Source organism: Tamandua tetradactyla, chromosome 1 (genome assembly GCF_023851605.1).
Source record: "Tamandua tetradactyla isolate mTamTet1 chromosome 1, mTamTet1.pri, whole genome shotgun sequence".
NCBI lineage: Eukaryota > Metazoa > Chordata > Mammalia > Pilosa > Myrmecophagidae > Tamandua > Tamandua tetradactyla.
In genome coordinates this window covers 120,303,544-120,313,490 of record NC_135327.1, presented here as the reverse complement: position 1 = coordinate 120,313,490, position 9,947 = coordinate 120,303,544, and the positions used below count along the sequence as shown (strand labels likewise).

The 9,947-nt window shown below is 38.4% G+C and overlaps 1 pseudogene; it reads right to left on the bottom strand.

Annotated features, from left to right (window-relative positions):
• Positions 1-537: 537 nt before the first annotated feature.
• Positions 538-636, bottom strand: LOC143653294 (U6 spliceosomal RNA; annotated as a pseudogene).
• Between the last annotated feature and the right edge of the window lie 9,311 nt (positions 637-9,947).

The window sequence follows — 9,947 nt, the reverse complement described above, 5'->3', positions numbered from 1 at the left end:
AAGAAGTTTCTCCCCGATCTGAGCCCCACTTTCCTCATGTTGAGCTTGTTGGGATTATTGCTAGATTTGGTCTGGGTCTCCTTGCTCCGTCTGTGTGTGGAGGGCACAGAGGTTCCAGGACACTTTAAACCATGTGCTTTTATAATTTTTGTTTTCAAAACCTTTGATTGACCTTAGGTTGCTCTCAATTTAAACAAATATCTCTCCTCTCCTTTGACAAAGGTGCCTATACCTTACACATTTTCTCATTATCGGCCTAGTTCATGTTTGTTTTTGAATAAATGGAACAATCTCACCAGGGATGACTTAAATTTGCTGTGCCCACTTTGGGGAATATTTGCACTAGCTAAACAAGTATACTTAAGAGGTGCACTTGGAAAGAGAAGTTCCTGGACTTCACAAAAAGATCAGGAAATTATTTTCTAATGGTATTCAGAAGCTTCTAAGAGGCAAAATGACTCTAAAATACCTTTTTTAAAAAACTTTTTATTGTATAGTATAACATATATACAAAGCAAAGAAATAAAAAAGCAAGAGAAAAATATGGAATGCTTTATGAATTTGGGTGTCTTCCTTACCCAGGGGCCATGCTAATCTTCTCTGTATTGTTCCAATAAAATATCCTTTTTAAAAGATAAAGTAAGCCAAAGAAATGCTTAAAAATCTTGATATTAGTCCTAGTGCTTCCTCTTATGTCCCACAAAATCCCTCTCATCCAGTCCTCCTTTCATTTGATTCCCCAGAACCTGAAAGTCAGTTGTCCCTAAGAATTAGACTACTGGCTGAGCCCTGCACACTGGACAAGGGCTGGACTTCATTCCATTATAAAGGATTTCCTGCCCCCCTAAAAAACTCAGACTAAACTATAGAAAAAATTATGTCAACTAGTTCAGATGTTCTTTTGTCCACTTCCCAAATCTCTTATCACAACAATAGGGCCACTAAATGAGGAAAATTCTATGTTGTGTGGTACCTCTAATGGAAGGGATCTTTTCACAAAATAAATTGCCCCGATTAGACTTTCTTTCTAAGGATACATCCTAATACTGACCTTATAAAAATGCAAATTGATCCTTCCAGGCAGTTAACTAAATTTTCCCCAATCAAAACATTTTTGAGACATGCTGGCTTCAACTCCTGAATACCCAATCAAAAGAGGCTTTAATAGAGCCCCCGAGCTTAGGCTTACTTAACTACAATTTACCCTTGGGAGTTCTCACTCAGAAAGCATAGAGGTCAATAGAGAACCACCATCTGCCAAGAAAAAACAAAAAGCCCGCACTTCCATATAATCTAGTGAGATTTGTTTTTCTAGCTTTGTTTTTTTGCATTTTTAGAGTCAATTTGTTTCAACTGTGGCTAAAAAGTTTGATTTATAAATTTGTTGTTCTACCTGTCTGAATGTTTATACACATATATTATAAGTATGGTATTTTTCCTCCCGATGGCATTGCCAAAATAATTTGAAATTTGTAAACTTACTTCAGTTTGAACTCTCCTTACTGGGGCAGTTTCTCTTTCAATAAACCCATTATATTGATTATTGTTGGTGATCAGTTTATTTTGGCACTATTAATACTCCGTATCTCAAATGTAATGAAAGGAGGATCAGTAAAGCTAAGTGACTCAGGCAAGGTTACCTACCTACTGACTATTAAAATTGCTGCTCCAATCAGGATTTCTCAAATTTTGTATTACATGTTTTCACTATTGTTGTTGTTATTAGTAGCTTAGTCAATTAAATATTGAATTCACCATTAAATGTATTATGCATTCTTTCTTTTAATGATCACTTATGACAAATTTAGTAAGTGCCTGACCTGGTGTTAATTACTTTATATGCTTTAACTTATTTAGTTCTCACGACAACTCTGTGAGGAAGGTATTAGTATTGTCATTTCACAGAAAATTGAACTGCAGTGCAGATAGGTTGAGCAATTGCTCAAGCTCACACAGCTAATTAGTGATGCAGGCAGGATTCAAACTCAAACACTCTTATGCTAATGTCGATGTGTGTTGTTTTTCAAAACACTGTGCCATACTATCTTGTATGACAAGATTGATTTTGGATATGTTGAATTGGAGGAGGCAGCACGATGCAAAAGTACAGTAAAGTTATGGAGCTTAGGAGAGAGATGGGGTGGGGGAAGAGGGGAGAAAGGGAAAGCGGGGTTGGGTAGAAAGACTGTGCACTCAGTGACTACAGTAAGACCATATTAAGAAAAGAGTGACACCGTGACAAGCCAAGGAACGCTAAGGATGCCAGCAGGCATCAGAAGCTGGGAGGAACCAGGAGGACTCTCACCTAGAGCCTCCTGAGCAAGCACAGCCTGGCCAGCACTTGATTTGAAGCTCCTAGCCTCCAGACATGTGCCACACTACACTTTCTGTTGTTTTTAGCAAAAAAAAAAAAAAGGATAAAAAAATTGCATACTACTAAACACAAACACATGAGTGAGTGTATGTAAAACTGGTGGAAATGAACAAATTTGATGGCTTGAACCAAAAAAAAAAAAAGTGCTGGATATATCAGATGAGGGAGAAATTCATTAGTTTTGATTTCAGAAAGTTCCATAGCAGACTCCAGTTTTCATGGACCAAACTTGCCCCCAAGATTAAGTCTGTGAGGCTGAAATCTCACAATCTGTGCTTAGGATAGCTCACAATATTTCGGCTGCTGTTTATTATTAGAATCCAAGAGAAGTGAACCCGGTCTGCCTGCCCAGAAGGTCTAGGAATTTATGGTCATTCTAATGACCACTTTTTTTGTGAACTGGAGCCCCTAGCAACTCCCTCAGGAATCTCGTAGGTCAGACTGACTAATCTCTCCCTCTGTTCATATTTCGCTCCCCTGGGAAGGGAGTATGAGGAGCAGGGAGTGAGTCAGTACCCCGGAGCTGGCATTAATCTGTGTTATCTTAGCTCCCATAGGGTGAGTAATCATGCCTACTCAGAAGGTCTCACCCAGGAAAACAGGTGCGAGTTTCCAAAGGAGTCCTTTGTGACGATAATAGGAGGTTAGCTGGAACCCATCTATATTTACTTCTTGTAACAGGATACCTTTTTGGACTACAGTTTGCAGGAACATTCAGGTCCCCTAAAAGTTTATCTCTGTACCACACTCGAATGGGCATCATGGAAAGATCTGCAGGGTTTACAGACAGGGGACCTTGAAACCAATCCAACTTCGCCAATCTGAAGCCAAAGACTTCCTCCTGACACTACCGAGAAGCAGTGGGTGACACAGAGTGACAAAGCCAGGCGCTGCCCACTGGGCGGCACACACAAACATGTTTTTGAAGCCTTTTATACACTCAGCAGGGAACACGCCGTTCTCTCTGGGAGGTTGCCAGAAACTTATGAGAGAATCAGATCAATGCCAAGAGTAAAAACCAAGGCCTCGTTCCTGCCTCAGAGGGGGATGCTGTGTGGCGCTGAGTTGCTACCATCCCTCCTAGCTCCTCTGGCTTGCTAAACCAAGGCTGCAGGCTCTTGCCCAGCACTTCTCAACAACCCCTCAGTTAATCTTTAAATTATTACAAAAGACAGCTATATTTCTTTGAACAGTTGAAATTTCATTATCCAGAGCCAAATGCAGACATATCCCTTTAGTATCATTATTTTGTGTCTCCGAGCCTCAGGGCATGGAGTTTTGAGGTATAAGCCCTTAGAAAATAAATAAACTTGCCCATTTCAAACAGGTACAGGCAGAGTATGAGTTGCTGCACTCTAAAGTTAGCCTTTTGCTTTAGCTTGGGCACGAAACACAAAAGCTACTGAAATTCAGCCAGTGCAAACAAAGTTGACAGAAAACTTGACTCTTTTCGTGGAGATACTGGATTTCTCTCCCCAGGGTCCTTATTTTTACCCTGCTCTGAACATTTAAAAATGTTTCCTTGCCTAAAAAAATACCTGTAAGAATCAAATGTCAATTTTCAAATACAGATTTTTCAAAGTCGGTTTTACAGACAGGCACATATTCATTGTTGGTAATTGAATCATGTTCCCACAAAATGCATGTTCAGGTCCCAAGCCCTGGACCTGTGGGTGTGAACCATTTGTAAATAGAACCTTTGCAAATGTTGTTGAATTCTTTATGAGCAAAGGAAATTGGACACAGAAAGGGAAACCTTGGAGAGCAGCCAGAAGCTGAAGCCAAAAGAACCCTGAAGAGAAAGAAGACTATGTCATGTGCATTTCCTGTGACAGAAAAGCCAAGGAAGCCCAAAGATTGCTTGGCTGGCCAGCCAGAAGATACCGACCCCAGGGAAGGAAATAAGCCCTGTAGGCTTTGAAACCATGAATTTTTTTTTTTATTGGTTTCTTTGAAACCAGTAAATTCCTGTTGTTATGCTAACCCGTTTTATGGTAGTTGTTTTAGCAGCCAGGAAACAGATACATTCATATAAATTCTTCTTTGAAAGCTGTTTGCCTAGTTCTCTAAGGTTCTAACTAAACTTGTTTTTTGGTTTTTGAAATTGCCACTAATTACCATGCATTTACATGGTGTCAACGATTTGAAATGGTGGCATTCAACCCATCCATCCACTCATCCATCCAACATACACTTTCTGAGTTTAAAGTCCTGGAAAGTAACCAACCAGGCTTTATAACATTGAACTTGAGAATCTGTGGCAATTAGGAGATGATAAATGTCATGCAGATTCTTATTGTTTATCAAGCAACTGAAAATAGAAAAGCTCAGGGGAGAATGATCTTTATGGATGTTAAAGATTCTGTCATGGAGAGATTTAACCAACCGTATGCAATTGTGAAATATAGAAACCAAACCCTGGAGGAAGCTCATTCTGGGCTTGGGACCTGCTAATTGGTTTTACATGTACAGGATGGAACCATCACAAGGCCAACTTTCAATCTGGGGAGATAAATTAGGTCTTTCAATGAAAGATATGTTTGAGCCAAACAGAAGGAGCTGTTATGTGACACTGAGCTGAGGCTATAATCAGCATTAACATGAAGATGATACTTTGATAGTCAAAAAAGAAACTGAGTTTGAATGTCAGTTTGAATGCTTGCCGTTTCCTAATCAAAACTCCTTGGACTATTCATTCACATTATTCATTCAATAAATATTTATAGGGCCTTGTTTTATGCTTTATGATAGAAATTCCTCTACCCTCTATGGAGTAACATTAGTTATTCTTTGAGCTGTACTTTAGGAAAAATTAATAATACCTGCTTTGTAGAGTTGTATAAAGGTCAGATATATTGTATGTGCAATGAGATACTGGAGGGACTTTCCCTATAGTCTCAGATTGGCAATTTGACCTCATAGTTGGGGACAAATAGGTGATTGGGGCTTTTTAGGAGGTAAATCTATTCTGCTGCCCCATACATCATCTTTAACCCCTTATTATTGAGGTAACAATTATCAGTCTTCAGCCCCCAAAAGAATTCTCTTTTCTTTCCCATCTTGTGGGGTGTTTCTTCTAAAATAAGCCAAAGGTAGTAATCTAAGAGTGATTTGTAGAGACTGGAGATGCTTAGCAGAGGTTGAGCCTGGTATCTCATTTTCCAGTTGGATACCTATTTATGGAATGGAGTTCCCAAACTGCCCTTTGTGCCTATTTGAGTAAAGGGAAAGAGATTTAGGGAGAGAATTCAGGGCAGAGAAATAGGGCATACTTCCCTTGGCTGGCAGGAAAAAGAATCTGTGAAAAGTGAAAAGTGAAGAGAAAAATGCTTCTCCTGACTACACCAATGAGTCTGGTCTACCACAGAGTCTCAGGGAAGAAATAGACATTTTAATGAAGTAAGAAACTGAAGTGGACAACACTGGGCTGTATCTTTTAGAACCTGAAGAGGGTCCGAAAGCTGATATCCGTTCCAGATGTCACAGTCTTAGGAAGAGGAGGTTTGATAGAGCATGTGTGTAAAGCAATGACTGGAGAAAATAAAGTTCTATTAGGTTTGAACTCTGCTGACTTCAAATTGTTCAACAAACTTCTGATAGATGTAAGACACTTAATCACCTAGAACAGCCGGAACTCCACAAATGGTTAATGTTATTATCCTTAATCAGCAAAAGAGAACAAATATTCAGAAAAACGTCTACATATGTTTCAATAACAAAGAACCAATAAGATATTAAATTTGTACTTTTTGTTTGGGAAGAAGCATAATGCATTCATTATGTCTTCAATTTTCCATTTCCCTCATGAACAGTTTCTCAGAATATCTCCTGGGTTGTTTAACCACATCCATTTTTCTGCTGTAGGAATTTGTCTTCTTTGAAACTATGTAGACCTCTCAGGGATTAAGAAGATCACAAAGGTCATCTAGTCTCACCTTTCATCTGGCTGAAGATGAAATACTATCTAATGTTTGGGAAAATATCAGAAGTTCTTAAAAACAAGGTATCTCATGCAAGTGTGTGAACAAAAAAGTTTCTGCAGCCTTATTACTCAAAGACACAAAAAGTCCTAATACAGTAAGGTAGAAGGGAGTAGATATCAGAAAAAAGTAAACTGAACATTCATTTGCACCAGGTGGTTCATTTATAAGGCATGATTTGAGAAGGTTTGTGGAAAACCATGATTGCAAATTAAAGCAAAAAGATAACATTGGTATGTTTGTATTTATTTTATGATGTAATGATATACTGGTATTAATACTGATAGCTTATATAAAAACTGTGTTTGGAATTCAGATAATTTTTTCAAATCATTGAAGCTAATTATTTGATATATGTCACATACAAAATATATAAACATATATAACATCAAAAAACAAAAAATTTCAAAAACGTAAATATTAAAAATATGTATAAGCATATTATATAACATCAAAAAACAAAAAATAAATTTCAAAAACATTTATCATTCTAATTTGAATTATCAGCAGGAAAAAAAGCAATAAGAGTTAAGTATACAAAATCAAATAAATGATCCAAAACTGAAGAAAATCGATCCTGAAAATTAAAAATATATTGTTATTTGATTTTTTTAGCAAGTATGACCTTAAGAACAGTGGGCATCAATGGTGTCTTCTTTGATGGTGAGCCTGTTTGGGGAGCAAATTTTTCCAGGCGCTAGAAAATTTTTTTGATACTTTACACTAGCCAGAGGAATAATGGAGGCAAATATAAACAAAATCCAAATATTTTCCACATACTTCATTATTTACCAATAATCTTGTCTCTTGTGTGACAGTAGAAAGATCTTACAGAAGTTTTTATTTGGATTAAAGTCTGCAAAATTGTTATTGACAGTAAACTGTAGTTTTTGTTACTTAAGACCCTAGAGTCAATTTGCTCAGATGCCTGGTTCTTAGCTTCTGCTATGAAACAGCTTTTGTTCAAACAAACAAAAGCAAACCAATCAAACAGATAAGGAGTTTCCACTACTAAACTGATTATTTCACTATCAATCTGACCTATTTGAGGTGTGGATATCTTGCTGTTAAGCCTAAATCCTTTGTACCTTACAATTCTCTTTTCAGGAAGCTCTACTTTACATATTCAGGGAAAGCTTAAAAACAATCTTTCAAGAAGTAGAACTATTGTTAATCTGATCTTGGAAAGTCTGGGTTAGAGTTCCAGTCTTCTTTACTTACCACCTAGAAGGCCCTGAGAGGTCATAAGGCCTTGCTTTTAATTCTGGGTTTAACAAGCTGGGTATTTCTCAAAGCATAGATAGTTCAGATTTCAGATTTTTTAAAGCCTGAAATAATGGTATCACATCAACAAAACATATTGGTGTTTTGGTACTCACAGTCAAGAAAGTTTTATACTGGAGTTCTAGAATGTTGAAAATCAACACTGAGATCACTAATTAAAAAGCCCTATTGCCCAGAGTTTCCTCTGTTAAGCTACTGTAGTGTTTAAGTTCTACCTTCAGAATAGAGTCCTCTTTGGTTTCAGGCAACTATTTATAGGATATGCTTAAATTCATGTATGTATTCCAGGGTGTTTCCCTTTCAGTCATTGATAACTTTTATTACCTGTAGTCAAGAAGTTGAACCCTGCATAAAGGGGACCCAGACCAACCCAATTATTTGGTTGGAGCAGTCAAGAGAAATACATGCAAGAAGGAGGATAATCAAGACTGGAGGGCAGGACCCAGGGAGAGAGGTGCTGCAGATGGGCTTTGGAAGGCCTGGGGCTGTCTCAGAAAAGTGAGGTAGGCTTGGAAGTAATGCTCATGTAGAGAAAGGAGGGACAAGAGGGTGGAGGGACACATTGTCTCCACAACTGCATTCACATTGAGTACTCACTTGCTGCAGAGCCCTGTATTAAGTACAAGTGAGAAAAGATATCTTAAAAATGAGACAGTTCAAATTCACACTAGCTTGAGAAAGGGGAGAAAGCATACACAGTATGTTCAAAATAATTGAAGCAGAGCACAAGGAAGGACATAAGGAAGGATACAAAAAGAAATGAAAAATTGTGCTGCTGAGCTCTGGTTATAGGAAACTCAAGTGGTTACTCAGTTGTGCAGGACAACTCCGGAGAGATCTCAATATTCACTGCATCTCAGATGAGTCCATTGGTGGAAAGAAGGGTGAGCAGCATTATCTACTGGCTTCTTTCTGTCTTCTGTTTTTCATCTTTGGCTTGTCAAATGAGGTGTTAACTACTTTATCTTCTTCTCAGATTGCTGCTAGGATCAGACTTAGTCACTGGAGCTGCTGGTGATGCTACATGGTGTGAGTGATGGAGGCCATGTCCAAGACTGGCCTGTGACCCCAGGAATTGCAGGGAAGGCTGAGATAACCAGTGTTAGAAGATGAGTCACAAGGGTTTTATGAACATGGGACTATTGTGAGTGAGCCAACCCTCACTGGACTGCTCCTGCCAGGAAACAGGGTTAGCAATACCCTGGTTTGGGTAGGGATAGATCAGCCAAGTGGATCTGAGGAAGCCTAGAAAACAGTTCTGATGCTGAGGTGGAAATTGATGGTGAAAAACCTTAGCATGCCCAGAGGGAATGGAGCCTAGATTCATGTGACTTAGTGTATCATTTGGGTAACATTTTAAGAAAGACCAAAAGTAAGTATTTCGTAGGTGTGGTGATTTGGAACTGTATGTATCTCAGAAAAACACATTCTTAAACTTAATCCATTCCTGTAGGTGTGAACCCATTATAAGTAGAACCTTTTGATGAGGTTACTTTAGTTAATGTCTAACCTACCTCATCCAGAATGAGTCTTAATCCTATTATTTGAGTCCTTTATAAGAGAATGAAATGCAGAGAGAAAGCTAAGGAAGCAAGAAGCTTAAATCAATGAAACCCAGAAGAAAAGGGAGAGGAGATACCACCATGTTCTTTGCCGTGTGGCAGAAGAGTCAAAGATTGCTGTCAGCTGGTCCTCAGGAACAAAGCATCACTTTGATGATGCCTTGATTTGGACATTTTCATGGTCTCAAACTGTAAAGTAATAAATTCCCATTGTTTAAGCCAACCCATTTCATGGTATCTGCTTTGAGCAGTCTAGGAAACCAAAACATTAGGTTAAGTGAGCTTGAAATTTGTGTTCAAATCAACATCAGTATTATGACATACCATGATTTGCCCTCACAACAGTTATTTCAACCTCCTTCCTAAAATGCAGACTGGAAAACTGAAACCAACATTTTTCAGACTCCAGTACAGCTAGAATTCTGCATATGATTTAGGTTCTTCCAATGAGATGCACTCATGAGAAACTTGAATCCAGAAGTGTAGTAAATAAGAGCCATGAGACCATCTTTTCCTGCTGCACATTGTGGCAGTAGCTGGGTGTATTATCAGCAACTGCTGAGGTACTTCCTATCATGGCAGAGGCAGGAGCTCCCAGATGGCCCAGTTCCGTGATGTGGTTTAGGAATCTGTCCTGGAAGCTCAATTTAGAGACCAATGCCCTGTCAATTTATTTGCAAGCCATTTAATGTCTTAAAAAACTTCCATTTGCTTAAACCAACAGTGAATTCTGTTCTGAGGAAATGA